The 14,635-nt window shown below is 48.7% G+C and overlaps 1 protein-coding gene across 1 annotated transcript in view; it reads left to right on the top strand.

Moving 5' to 3' along the window:
• Positions 1-1,148: 1,148 nt before the first annotated feature.
• LOC137589730 (histamine N-methyltransferase-like) overlaps positions 1,149-14,635 on the top strand; it is a 28,651-nt gene continuing 15,164 nt past the window's right edge. Inside the window, exon 1 of the mRNA XM_068307571.1 lies at positions 1,149-1,200. The gene's annotated coding sequence lies outside the window, so the exon portion shown is untranslated. The remainder of the gene's footprint in view (positions 1,201-14,635) is intronic.

Genomic DNA, 14,635 nt, shown 5'->3' with positions numbered 1-14,635 from the left:
TGAGATATGATGAGCTGCCAGTCATGCTTGGTTTTACAGTAAACCCCTGAGCAGTCGGGAGAAATACATGAAAAAACAATATGATTAAAAAGAATATAATAAAATAATAGGGGACAGTCCCAGTCCCAAAACTTTATTTAATCCCATGTCCACTACCAATATAAACTTCTGTGTCTGCAAGAAAACGTGGGTATCACTTATATTTATCTACAGAATATAACAGGGTTCATTTTTCTGTGCTGAACACTTTTTTTACTTTTATACTTAAAATCCATGTTCCAGATTTCATATGTGCAGCACTTTTCACCTTCACGTTTTCTTCCAATGTGGTATTTGTACTTTTGTTTTCATATGGGCTCTGAATGCTGAATACCTCATCCACTGACGACATGAGTTTCATAGTTCTGGAATGGAATGGGACAGTTTTTGTGTCAGTAAACTATGTAAATTACCCCTTTATGAGCATAATGCACAGGATGCTGCCAAGGAGATCAATAACAGAAAGTTGAGCTCCCAGTTGTTGACCTTCAACTAGTGATTGTCCTCAGTGTTCAAAAACACAAGTTCAATTGTTGGGTTGGGGTAACTTACCTGAAAAGGCGCAGCCAATTTATGTATGTAAAAAATTGGTTTAAGGTTAGCCAAATTATTTAATATTACACACAAATATAAAAGCAGTGCACTTTTGAGGCAGTATTTCAATAGACGGGACAATAAAAAAAAAAGTAACATGAACTGTGGGTTTTCTCTTTCTTTCTGTCATTCATTTTTTGATATACACAATCCAGTAAGAGATCTCCATAACTGTGTTGTTTGTGTCACATTAACTTTTGATAATTCTGTATTTGGAAAAGGGAATCACACATATTCAAAGTGATGAAATAAAAAATACAGCATACCTAACCAAGTCACTGAACCATGAGGTATCTGATTTCATGTTATTGTTCTATTTCAGCCAAAGGGATTCTTAGTAACCAGCAGATATGCCTCTTAAGACCTCTTTAATTAAAAATAAATGGTTGTTTATGCATGTAAGGAGTTAACCAGGAACTTGGCCTCAGGCTGTCTGTACTCACAAACACTCTACGTCCCCCTAGAGTTCAGTTTGTTTCCACTCTGCTCCCACATCTCTACCCTCAACTCACGCTGGAAGCTTCACTTCTGGGTTGTTGCGTCATGATCTCCTTAAGGTCTTCTCAGGTGAGGCCTTAAAACCATGACGCCTAACAAGTTTGACTAAACTAAACTGACAGGACTTAAATAATGTCTTAGATTACAGTAAATGGTGTGAAACTAGATTTTCTGTGGTTCAGTTTTTAAAAGACAGAAGAGGAGAAGGAACTAATTTTAGAATTGATCTGACATTGTTGTTGGTTCAATGTCAGATCCAATTATAAAAATGAGTTCCTTAGTTTAGGGCGTCACGGTGGTACAGTGTGTAACGCTGTCACCGCTCAGCAGGGCGGTTCTGGGTTTGAGTCCCGCTCTGTGTTGAGTTTACACGTTCTCTCCGTGTCTGCGTGGGTTCTCTCCAGGTTCTCCGGCTTCCTCCCACCTCCAGAAACATGCGCTTCAGGTTGATTGGCTGAATGAGTTTAACCTCAGACTGAAAAAGGAAAATAAAACTAAGAGAAATGTAATATTGTGTTGTGAAACATGAAACAAAGCTTCATGCATGTAATCAAAGACAAGTTCATCTAGGTTATGGTTATTCAGAGGAGTTTAAATCAATACACTGGACCTGTAGAACGTTTCTTCATGTCCAGTGGATTGATTTAAATGCCTTTGTATAATATGTTTTGTCTTTGTCTTTCCCTTTAGTTGATAAGGCTGTTTTGTCCTAAAGAAATACAAAAATGAATGTACAATTAAAAATCACTGTTTATTATCAGGGTACAATGATTCCAACAAGAGGATCATGAGAAGTTATGAAGTTCTCTCTCCCAAGAACTGTCACCTTATCGTGGTGGGGGAGTCGGGGGCTTTATGCTCTTGCTAGGGTCCCCCTTGGCAAACAGGGTCTGGATGACGGGCCAGACTAAGACCAGTAACAAAACCCCTATAGGGAGAAATATACCAAGGACATCACCCGGTAGGGTGCAACCGCAGCCCCAACCTGAACCCAGGCCTGGGGTTGGGGCTTGAACGCCAGTGCCTGGTGGCTGGGCCTCTGCCAACGGGGTTCAGCCCAAAAGGACGACGTGGGCCCAACCTCCGGTGGACTCACCACCCACTGAGGAAACCGTAGGGGACGGGTGCAGTGTGGATTGGGTGGTAGTCGTCATCATGGGGCTGGATGACCCAATCCCCAGACAAAGAGTCTAGCTCTAGGGACATGGAATGTCACCTCAATGGGGGGAAAGGAGCCAGAGTTTGAGAGGGAGGTTGAGAGGTACCGACTAAATATAGTCGGAATCACCTCCACCCACAACTTTGGCTCTGGAACCCAAACCCTTGAGAGGGACTGGACTCTCCACTTTTCTGGTGTTACCTAAGGTGAGAGGCGGCGGGCTGGTGTGGGCTTGCTTGTGGCCCCACATCTCAGCCGTCATATGTTGGAGTTCACCCCGGTGAACGAGAGGGTCTGCGCCTTCAGGTTGGGGACAGGTATCCTACTGTCGTTTCGGCCAACGGGCCAAATGGCAGTGTGGAATACCCGGCCTTCTTGGAGTCCCTGGGAGGGGTACTGAATAGTGCTCCAACTGGGGACTCCATTGTTCTCCTTGGGGACTTAAACGCTTACGTGGGCAATGACAGTGAGACCTGAAAAAGGGTGATTGGGATGAACGGCCTCCCCGATCTGAACACGAGTGGTGTTCTGTTATTGGACGTCTGTGCTAGTCACAGTTTGTCCATAACAAACACCATGTTCAACCACAGGGATGTCCATGAGTGCACATGGCACCAGTACATCCTAGGCTGGATGTCAATGATCAACTTTGTTGTTGTATCATCAGACCTACGACCGCGTGTGTTGGACACTTGGGTGAAGACAAGGGCAGAGATGTCAACCAATCACCACCTGGTGGTAAGTTGGATCCGCTGGCAGAGCAGGGGGCAGGACAGACCCGGCAGGCCCAGATGTGTTTTGAGAGTCTGTTGAGAACGTCTGGCAGAACCCTCTGTCAGTGAGGTCTTCAACTCCTACCTCCAGGAGATCTTCTCCCAGATCCCGCAGGAGGCTTGGGACATTGAGTCAGAGTGGACCATGTTCTCCGCCTTCATTGTCGAAGCGGCTGCTCGGAGCTGTGGTCGCAAGGTCTCTGGTGCCTGTTGCGGCTGTAACCCCCGAACCCGGTGGTGGACACCGGAAGTAAGGGATGCCTTCAAGCTCTGGACCAGCTCAACCAGCTCCACAGTCTCCATTAAGTGCTCGAGGGTTCATGGGAGTTTGCCCCACCAGTCCACATGTGTTTTGTAGATTTGGAGAAGGCATTTGATTGTGTCCCTCGTCGTATCTTGTGGGGAGTCCTTCAGGATTATGGAGTCCGGGGCCCTTTGCTTAGGGCTCTCTGGTCCCTGTATGACCAAAGCCAGAGCTTGGTTCACATTGCCAGCAGTAAGTCAGACCTATTCCAGGTGCATGTTGGACTCTGGCAGGGCTGCCCTCTATCACTGGTTCTGTTCATTATCTTGATGGACAGAATTTCTAGGTGAAGCCAGGATCTGGAGGGAGTCCGGTTTGGGGGAAAAAAGCAGTAATTTCATCTCTGCTTTTTGCAGACGATGTTGTCCTGTTGGCCTCATCAAACCTGGACCTTCAGCGTGCACTGGGACGGTTTGCAGCTGAGTGTGATGCAAGTGGGATGAGGATCAACACCTCTAAATATTAGGACATGGTTCTCGACTGGACAAGGGGGTTGTGCCCTCTTCAGGTCAATGGAGAGTCTTCGCCCCAAGTGGAGGAGTTTAAGTATCTTGGGGTCTTGTTCACGAGTGAGGAAAGGATGGAACGTGAGATTGACAGACGGATCGGTGCAGCTTCTGCAGTGATGCAGTCGCTGTAGGTCTTTAGTGGTGAAGAAGGAGGTGAGTTAGACGAAGCTCTGGATTTAAGGTCAATCTACGTTCCTACTCTCACCTATGGTCATGAGCTTTGGGTCATGACCGAAAAGAAAAGATCCTGGATACAAGCGGCTGAAATGAGTTTCCTCCGTAGAGTGGGGGGGCACACCTTTAGAGATAGGGTGAGGAGCTCAGTCACCAGTGAGGAGCTCGGAGTAGAGCTGCTGCTCCTCCGCCTCGAGCGGAGCCAGCAGAGGTGGCTCGGGCATCTGTTCCGGATGCCTCCTGGACGCCTCCCTGGGGAGGTGTTCCAGGCATGTCCTACTGGGAGGAGACCTCGAGGAAGACCTAGGACACGCTGGAGGGACTACGTCTCTCGGCTGGCCTGGGAACCCCTTGAGCTCCCCCCAGAGGAGCTGGAGAAGGTGCCTCCGCGACCCTGCCCCGGATGAGCGGTTGAAGATAGGTAACTTCCATCCATCCATCGATCTAGCTGTTTTTTATTTGACAATCATTTCCTCGTTATTACAATTTTTTAATTTATTGCTTGTTTTGGAATGCACTGAACATAGATGCTTGCTGTGCTGGAAAAAAATACTAATGGCCCCCGACAAAATATAAATGTCGTGCTGTATCTTACTCCTATTGTGCACCTCTTAACAAAAAACTGGTGCACATCTGAGCAACATCTTTAATGCTCATCTCAGGTGTGGTGAGGCCCAGTAGATAGTGGTTGTATTTTGATCCTGTTTATAACTGTTGAGTGTGGACAAGACATGGCCAAACAATATGCACAGTGGAACTGTAAATAAATAAATCATCGTCAATTTTTTTGGCTTTATTTGCTGTAATTTTTACTTGATGACACTATGCAAAGTGAAAAAACAAGTCTCTACAGCAGAGACCTTAATTGTATTGATTTAACCGATGGAACCGTTGCACCTGAGTGAGGAAGCAGGCTGACTAAGAAACACAACAGTATGGAGCCTACCATTCCTTTAAATCTTGAATGTGATGATTTTCTTAGGTTTTTCCAAAGCAAAATTACAAATCTCTTAGAGATTAGATCCATTATGTATTGTCAAACACTAACCAGATAGCAGAGGAATCGACTAATTCTGGCACAATACCCTGGATTGTTTTCAGCAAATGGAACTCTCCGATTTAAACCCCATAATTTCCTCTACTAAACCCACCACCTGTCTATTAGACAAAATTCATTTTACCATTAATAAATAAACCTGTACTATCCATAATCAATCAATCCTTAAAAATTTGTTATGTACCGCAATCTTTCAAAGTGGCTATGATCAAGCCCCTCCCTAAAAAGCCAAACTAGATGCTGGCATCGTCTCAAATTACAGGTCGGTCTCTAACCTGCCATTCCTATCTAAGATCCTAGAGAACGTAGTGGCCAAACAGCTAAATGACTACCTGTTAGAGAACAATCTGTTAGAGGATTTTCAGTCAGGTTTCAGAACATGAAACCTGACTGAAGATGAAAAACAGAAAAAGGAAAAATTTGACCCTGCCCAGAGGAAGCCCGGGGCCCACGTCTGGAGCCAGGCCTGGACGGAGGGCCCGTCAGCGGGCGCCTGGTGGCCGGGTCTGCCATGGGGCCCGGCCGGGCTCAGCCCGAAAAGGCAACATGGACTCTTCCCACCCCTGTGGACCCACCACCCGCAGGGCAGACCGATGGGGTCGGGTGCGCTGCCATATGGATGGCAGTGACAACAGGGAATCACGACGGACCAGACCTGGGTGGCAGAAGCTGGCTTTGGGGACGTTGAACGTCACCTCACTGGTGGGGAAGGAGCCGGCACTTGTGTTGGAGGTGGAGCGTTACCAGTTGGATCTGGTGGGGCTTACGTCCAAGCATAGCCTCGGTTCTGGATCCAAACTCCTGGATAGGGATTGGACCTTGTTCTACTCTGGAGTTGCGTCAGGCGTGAGGCGCAGGGCGGGTGTGGGGATACTCACAAGGCCCCGGCTGAGCGCCGCTGTGTTGGAGTTTGCTCCGGTGGATGAGAGGGTCGCCTCCCTATGCCGTAAGGCTGTGAGAGGGAAAACTGACTGTTATTTGTGCGGACGTACCAAATATCAGTTCAGAGTATTTGGCCTTCTTGGGGTCCGTAAATGGGTTCCTTGATGGGATCCCTGCAGGGGACTCCATTGTTCTCCTGGGGGACTTCAATGCACACGTCGGCAATGATGGAGACACTTGGAGGGGCATGATTTGGAAGAATAGCCTCCCTGATCTGAACCCGAGCGGTGTTATGTTGTTGGACTTCTGTGCTAGTCAAGGATTGTTCATAACTAACACCATGTTTGAACACAAGGATGCTCATAAGTGTACCTGGTACCAGAGCACCCTGGGTCGCAGGTCAATGATTGATCTTGTGATCATATCATCTGACCTTTGACCGTGTGTTTTGGACACTCGGGTGAAGAGAGGGGCAGAGCTGTCAACTGATGACCACCTGGTGATGAGTTGGGTCCGTTGGTGGAGGAAACCTTTGGATAGACCTGGTAAGCCCAAACGAGTAGTGCGGGTGAACTGGGAACGTCTGGAGGAGGACTCTGTCCGCGAGGTCTTCAATTCGCACCTCCGAAGGAGCTCCTCGTGCATCCCTGTGGAGGCTGGGGGCATTGAACCTGAATGGTCGATGTTCAAAGATTCCATTGCTGAAGCTGCAGCTGAGAGCTGTGGTCTCAAGGTCTTGGCTGCCTCAAGGGGCGGTAACCCTCAAACACCGTGGTGGACCCCGGTGGTCAGGAAAGCCATCCGACTGAAGAAGGAGGCCTTCAGGGGCATGTTGTCCCTGGGGACTCCTGAAGCAGTTGCAGGGTACCGACAGGCCAAAAGGACTGCAGCCTCGGCTGTGATGGAGGCAAAACAGAGGGTGTGGGAGGAGTTCGGAGAGGCCATGGAGAAGGACTATCAAACGGCACCAAAGTTGTTCTGGAGGACTGTCCGACATCTCAGGAGGGGGCAACGGGGGACCATCCAAACTTTATACAGCAAAGATGGGACACTGTTGACCTCGAGTGAGGAGGTTGTTGGTCGGTGGAAGGAACACTTTGAGGAACTCCTGAATCCAACTACCCCAACTGACCCATCCTCTGTTGCAGAGGCAGAGCTGGAGGATGATGGGGGATCAGAGTCAATCTCTCGGGGCCAAGTGGCCGAGGTAGTTAAACAACTTCACGGTGGCAAAGCCCCGGTATTGATGAGATTCGCCCAGAAATGCTGAAGGCTCTGGGTGTTGAGGGGCTGTTATGGATGACACGCCTCTTTAACATTGCGTGGAAGTCTGGGACAGTGCCGAAAGAGGGGCAGACTGGGGTGGTGGTTCCTCTTTTTAAAAAGGGGGACCAGAGGGTGTGTGCCAACTACAGGGGCATCACACTCCTCAGCCTCCCTGGGAAAGTTTACTCCAAGGTGCTGGAAAGGAGGGTCCGGCCGATTGTCGAATCTTGGATTGAGGAGGACAATGTGAGTTCTGTCCTGGTCGTGGAACAACGGACCAGCTTTTTACTCTCACGGGGATCCTAGAGGGAGCTTGGGAGTATGCCCATCTAGTCTACATGTGTTTCGTGGACTTGGAGAAGGTGTACGATCGGGTCCCCAGGGATATACTGTGGGAGGAACTGCTGGAGTATTGGGTGAGGGGGCCTCTCCTCAGGGCCATCCTATCTCTGTACGCCCAAAGTGAGAGCTGCGTTCGGGTTCTCGGCAGTAAGTCAAACTTGTTCCGAGTAGCTGTTGGCCTTCGCCAGGACTGCGCTTTATCAACAATTCTGTTTGTGATTTTCATGGACAGGATATTGAGGCTTAGTTGCGGTGAGGATGGGTTAGTTTGGTGTACTGAGGATTGCATCGCTGCTTTTTGCAGATGATGTGGTCCTGTTTGCGTCATTGGACTGTGACCTGCAGCGCTCACTGGTCCGGTTTGCAGCCGAGTGTGAAGCGGCGGAGATGAGGATCAGCACCTCCAAATCTGAGGCTATGGTCCTCAGCAGGAAACCGGTGGACTGCCTTCTCCAAGTGGGGAATGAGGTCCTTCCACAAGTGAAGGAATTTAAGTATCTTGGGGTCCTGTTCACGAGTGAGGGAACAATGGAGCGTGAGATTGGACGGAGAATTGGGGCAGCAGAAGCGGTGTTGCAGTCGCTTTACCGTACTGTAGTCACAAAGAGGGAGCTAAGCCGAGAGGCAAAGCTCTCCATCTACCGTTCTATCTTTGTTCCTACCCTCACCTGTGGTCATGAGCGATGGGTCATGACCCAAAGAACGAGATCGCGGATACAAGCGGCTGAAATGGTCTTTCTCTGGCAGATAGCTGGTGTCTCCCTTAGAGATAGGGTAGAAACACTGCTGTTCACGAGGGGCTCAGAGTAGAGCCGCTGCTCCTTCACGTGGAAAGGAGTCAGTTGAGGTGGTTTGGGCATCTGGTGGTGATACCTCCGGGGCGCCTCCCTAGGGAGGTGTTTCTGGCACGTCCAGGTGGGAGGAGACCTCAGGGCAGACCCAGGACCAGGTGGAGGGATTATATCTCAACACTGGCCTGGGAACACTTTGGGATCCCCCATTAAGAGCTGGTGGATGTGGGGGGAAAGGGAAGTTTGGGGCTCCCTGTTGAATCTGCTGCCCCCGTGACCCGACTACGGATAAGTGGTGGAAGATGGATGATTTAAGAACAAACTACAGTATGGAGACTGTACTGCTAAAGGTTATAAATGACCTTTTAACAGCGTCAGATAAAGGTCTTCTGTCTGTTCTAGTCTTATTAGACCTGAGTGCAGCATTCGATACTCTGGACCATAAAATTCTTTTAAGGGGATTGGAAGAGGAAGTTGGGATTAAAAACTCAGCACTAGACTGGTTTAGGTCATACCTATCCAACCGATTTCAGTTTGTCTATGTCAAAAATAAATCTAACCCTAACCCTAACTCTAACTCTCAACTGTGGACTACCTCAAGAATCTGTTCTGGGACCAATTACATTTAATGTGTATATGTTACCATTGGGAAATATTATAAGGAAACATAACATTAATTATCATTGTTATGCTGACGATACTCAACTATATTTACCAATTAAAACAAATGAATCTGATCAGCTAATTAAATTGGAAACCAGCCTCAGGGATATTTATCCTGGATGCTTCACAATTTCTTCATGTTGAACAGTAACAAACCTGAAGTCATTATTATTGGGCCAAAGCATCTTAAGAGAGGATTTCTCTAACATTGCAATTCACTTAGATAGCATTGATCTATCCTCCACCAACGAAGTCAGGAACTTGGGAGTGATTTTTGATCAAGATCGGTCCTTTGGTTCTCATATCAAATCTGTATCCAAGACAGCCTTCTTCCATTTATGAAATACAGTGGTACCTCTAATTACGAATGTCTCTACTTACGAAATTTTCTACTTACAAAATTTCTCAGCAGGAAAATATTGCCTCTAGTTATGAAAGAAATTTTGAGTTACGTAATGTAAAAATACAGGATTGACTGATACTCACAGCTCCCACAGGTTCCTGAATGCAACATTCTCATAGCTGCTCTGCCATTGGCTATTATCTAGTATTTTCCTCGCATCCTATTGGCTAAGAGGGACCTTGGTGTGGAGCTAGATCGGTGTCTATGCAGCATCCTTGTCATTCGGCCCTCGACCCACAAGGTGTTCTCATAGTTTTACATAAATATATTAACTTTTAGAGTATTCACTATGGACCCCAAGAAAGTGATGGAGAAAAGAGGAAAAGAAAAGACCAAGAAAATAGTATTTTTTGTCCGTACAAACAAAGGAAGAGATGATAGAAAAGCCTGAAAAAGGGATGCGTTTGGTTGATCTCACCAAAGAATATGGCCGTAATGCATGTACAATCACCACGTTATTAAAACAAAAGGAAGTTTAAGGAGTTTAAGGCCGATCCGCCTGTCGATCTCCCGAATAGACCTTGCCAGGGAGGCTGAGGAGTGTGATGTCCCTGTATTTGGAGCACACCCTCCTGTCCCCCTTCTTAAAAAGGGGGACCACCACCCCAGTCTGCCAATCCAGAGGTACTGTCCCCGATGTCCACGCGATGTTGCAGAGGCGTGTCAACCAGGACAGCCCCACAACATCCAGAGCCTTCAGGAACTCTGGGCGGATCTCATCCACCCCCGGGGCCCTGCCACCAAGGAGCTTTTTAACTACCTAGGTGACCTCAGCCCAAGAGATAGGACAGCCCGCCTCAGAGAACCCAGACCCTGCTTCCTCATGGGAAGGCGTGTCTGCGGGATTGAGGAGGTCTTCGAAGTATTCTCCCCACCAAGTCACAACGTCCTGAGTTGAGGTTAGCAGTGCCCCGTCCCCACTATATACAGTGTGGATGCTGCACTGCTTCCCCCTCCTGAGATGCCTGATGGTGGACCAGAATTTCTTTGAAGCCGTCTTGAAGTAGTCCTCCAAGGCCTCACCGAACTCCTCCCACGTCCAGGTTTTTGCCTCAGCAACCACCAAAGCTGCATTCCGCTTGGCCAGCTGGTACCTATCAGCTGCTTCAGGAGTCCCACAGGCCAAAAAGGTCTGATAGGACTCCTTCTTCAGCTTGACGGCATCCCTTACCGCTGATGTCCACCAGCGGGTTCTGGGGTTGCCACCACGACAGGTACCGACCACCTTACGGCCGCAGCTGCGGTCGGCCGCCTCGACAATGGAGGCACGGAACATGGTCCACTCAGACTCAATGTCCCCCGCCTCCCCCGGAACGTGAGTGAAGTTCTGCCGGAGGTGGGAGTTGAAACTCCTTCTGACAGGGGATTCCGCCAGGCTTTCCCAGTTCCCAGCAGACCCTCACAATACGTTTGGGTCTGCCAGGTCGGACCGGCATCTTCCCCCACCATCGGAGCCAACACAACACGAGGTGGTGATCGCTTGACAGCTCCGCCCCTCTCTTCACCTAAGTGTCGAAGACATGCGGCCGCAAGTCCGATGACACGACCACAAAGTCGATCATCGAACTGCGGCCTAGGGTGTCCTGGTGCCAAGTGCACATATGGACACCCTTATGTCTGAACATGGTGTTCGTTATGGACAGTCCGTGACAAGCACAGAAGTCCAATAACTGAACATCACTCGGGTTCTGATCGGGGGGGCCGTTCCTCCCAATCACACCCTTCCAGGTCTCACTGTCATTGCCCACGTGAGTATTGAAGTCCCCCAGCAGAAAAATGGAGTCCCCAGTGGGAGCGCTCTCCAGCACCCCTTCCAAGGACTCCAAAAAGGGTGGGTACTCTGAACTGCTGTTTGGTGCATACGCACAAACAACAGTCAGGACCCGGCCTCCCACCTGAAGGCGGAGGGAGGCTACCCTCTCGTCCACCGGGGTGAACCCCAATGTACAGGCGCCAAGCCGGGGGGCTATAAGTATACCCACACCTGCTCGGCGTCTCTCACCATGGGCAACTCCAGGGTGGAAGAGAGTCCAACCCCTCTGGAGAGGACTGGTACCAGAGCCCAAGCTGTGTGTGGAGGTGAGCCCGACTATATCTAGTCGGAAGTTCTCGACCTCAGACACCAACTCAGGCTCCTTCCCTGCCAGGGTGGTGACATTCCACGTCCCAAGAGCCAGCTTCTGTAGCCGGGGATCGCATCGCCAAGGTCCCTGCCTTTGGCCACCGCCCAGCTCACAATGCACCCGACCCCTATGGCCCCTCCCACAGGTGGTGAGCCCATGGGAAGAGGGACCCACGTTGTCATTTCAGGCTGCACCCGACCGGGCCCCATGGGTACAGGCCACCAGGTGCTCGCCCTCGAGCCCCACCTCCAGGCCTGGCTCCAGAGAGGGGGCCCTGGTGACCCGCATCCGGGCAAGGGAAAACTTGTTCCAATTTTTTTAATCATCATGTGGGGTCTTTGAGCAGTCCTTTGTCTGGTCCCTCACCTAATTAATCACAGATTAATTATAGAATTCAATTCAAACTCCTTATGATCACATATAAAGCTCTCCACTGTAAGGCTCCGTCTTACATTGAAGATCTTATTGAAGTGTATCACCCCCCAGGACCCTTCGATCTGAGGATGCAGGATTTCTGGTGACCCGTCGGGTTTTTAAGAGTAGAACAGGAGGCAGTAGCTTCAGCTATCTGGCCCCTTTACTCTGGAATAGAGGTAAGGTCTTGTGCCCAAACCTGAGTTCGGGCCCAACCTGACCTGAAATTTGGGTCGGGTCGGGCTCAGAAAGTCAACAATTCTATTTGGGTCGGGTCGGGCTTTAATACCGTTGGCCTAGAGTCGGGTCGGGCTGGATATTTTTTGGACCGGGGTTCGGGCTTAAGATCCAGCCCGAACTTTTTAAATAAATATTTATTTATTTATTATGTATCTCAAACGATCCATGGGTATTAAAGTAAGGGATACCCTTATAAATTGATTGGTATGAAACTCCATCAGGTCATGTGATCCTACCTGTTCTCAGCACAACATTTTTATTTTATTTACTTAGTTAGTTAGTTTTTTTCAGACATGAAAATGTAGCAAACTTCACCAACTTCTTGTCCTTTCGACTTTTCCCTTCAGGGGTCGCCACAGCTAATAAATTGCCTCCACAGTTTTGTACACCTTTCCTTTCCTTTTAGCTGAAACTCTTCTATCACACATCACACCTGACACTTTCCTCCACCCGTTCCATCCTGCCTGGACACGCTTCTTCACCTCTTTTCCACACTCTCCATTGCTCTGGATTGTTGACCCGAAGTACTTCAAATCCTCCACCTTCTTGATCTCTTCTCCCTGTAACCTCACTCTTCCACTTGGGTCCCTCTCATTCACACACATGTACTCTGTCTTACTGCGGCTAACCTTCATTCCTCTCCTTTCCAGGACAAACCTCCACCTCTCTAGCTTCTCCTCCACCTGTTCCCTGCTCTCACTGCAGATCACAATGTCATCTGCAAACATCATAGTCCATGGAGATTCCTGTCTAACCTCATCTGTCAGCCTGTCCATCACCATAGCAACAAGAAGGGGCTCAGAGCTGATCCTTGATGCAGTCCCACCTCCACCTTGAACTCCTCTGTCACACCTACAGCACACCTCACCACTGTCTTACAGTCCTCATACATGTCCTGCACTGCTCTAACATACTTCTCTGCCACTCCAGACTTCCTCATACAATACCACAGTTCCTCTCTGGACACCCTGTCATCAGCTTTCTCCAGATCTACAAAAACACAATGCAGCTCCCTCTGGCCTTCTCTGTACTTCTCTATCAACATCCTCAAAGCAAATACTGCATCTGTAGTACTCTTTTTTGGCATGAAACCATACTGCTGCTCACAAATGTTCACTTCTGCCCTTAGTCTAGCTTCCACTACTCTCTCCCATAACTTCATTGTATGGCTCATCAGCTTTATCCCACAACTCTGCACGTCTCCCTTGTTCTTAAAAATGGGCACCAGCACACTTCTCCTCCATTCCTCAGGCATGTTCTCTCTATCTAAGATCCTGTTGAACAACCCAGTCAGAAACTCTACTCCCACCTCTCCTAGACACTTCCAAACCTCTACAGGTATATCATCAGGACCGACTGCCTTTCCACTCTTCATCCTCTTCAGTGCCCTCCTCACTTCATCCTGACTAATCTTTGCTACTTCCTGGGCACAACAGTCACTTCTTCTAGTCTTTGTTCTCTCTCATTTTCCACGTTCATCAACTCTTCAAAGTACTCTTTCCATCTTCCCACCACACTACTGGCACCTGTCAATAGACTTCCATCCCTATCCTTAATCACCCTAACCTGCTGCACGTCCTTCCCATCTCTGTCTCTCTGTCTTGCCAACCTGTATAGATCAGTCTCTCCCTCCTTACTGTCCAACCTAGCATACAAGCCATCATAAGCTCCCTGTTTGGCCTTTGCTACCTCTACCTTCACCTTACGCTGCATCTCCCTGTACTCCTGTCTACTCTCCTCAGTCCTCTCAGTGTCCCACTTCCTCATAGCTAACCTCTTTCTCTGTATACACTCCTGTACCTCCTCATTCCACCAACAAGTCTCCTTATCTACTTTCCTTCCAGATGACACACCAAGTACTGTCCTACCTGTCTCCCTGATCACATTAGCTGTAGTTGTCCAGTCATCTGGAAGCACCTCCTGACCACCCAGAGCCTGTCTTAACCCCTTCCTAAAAGTCATGCAACACTCTTCCTTTTTTAGCTTCCACCATTTCTTTCTCTGCTCTGCCTTTGCCCTCTTCATCTTCCTCACCACCAGAGTCATCCTACACACCACCATCCTGTGCTGTTTGGCTACACTCTCACCTACCACTACTTTACAGTCACTGATCTCCTTCAGATTACATCATCTACACAAGATGTAGTCTACCTGTGGCCTCCTACCTCTTATAGGTCACCCTATGTTCCTGACTCCTTGAAGAAAATATTCACTATAGGTATTTCCATCCTTTTCGCAAAGTCATCTACCATCTGTCCTTCTGCGTTCCTCTCCTGGATACCAAACCTGCCCATCACCTCCTCATCACCTCTGTTTCCTGCACCAACATGTCCTTTGAAGTCTGCAGCAATGGCAATTCTCTCACTTCTAGGTATGCTCTGTATCACTTCATCAAAGTCCAGCC

The sequence above is a fragment of the Antennarius striatus genome, chromosome 22 (genome assembly GCF_040054535.1).
Source record: "Antennarius striatus isolate MH-2024 chromosome 22, ASM4005453v1, whole genome shotgun sequence".
Lineage (NCBI taxonomy): Eukaryota > Metazoa > Chordata > Actinopteri > Lophiiformes > Antennariidae > Antennarius > Antennarius striatus.
This window is presented reverse-complemented; position numbering and strand designations above follow the sequence as displayed.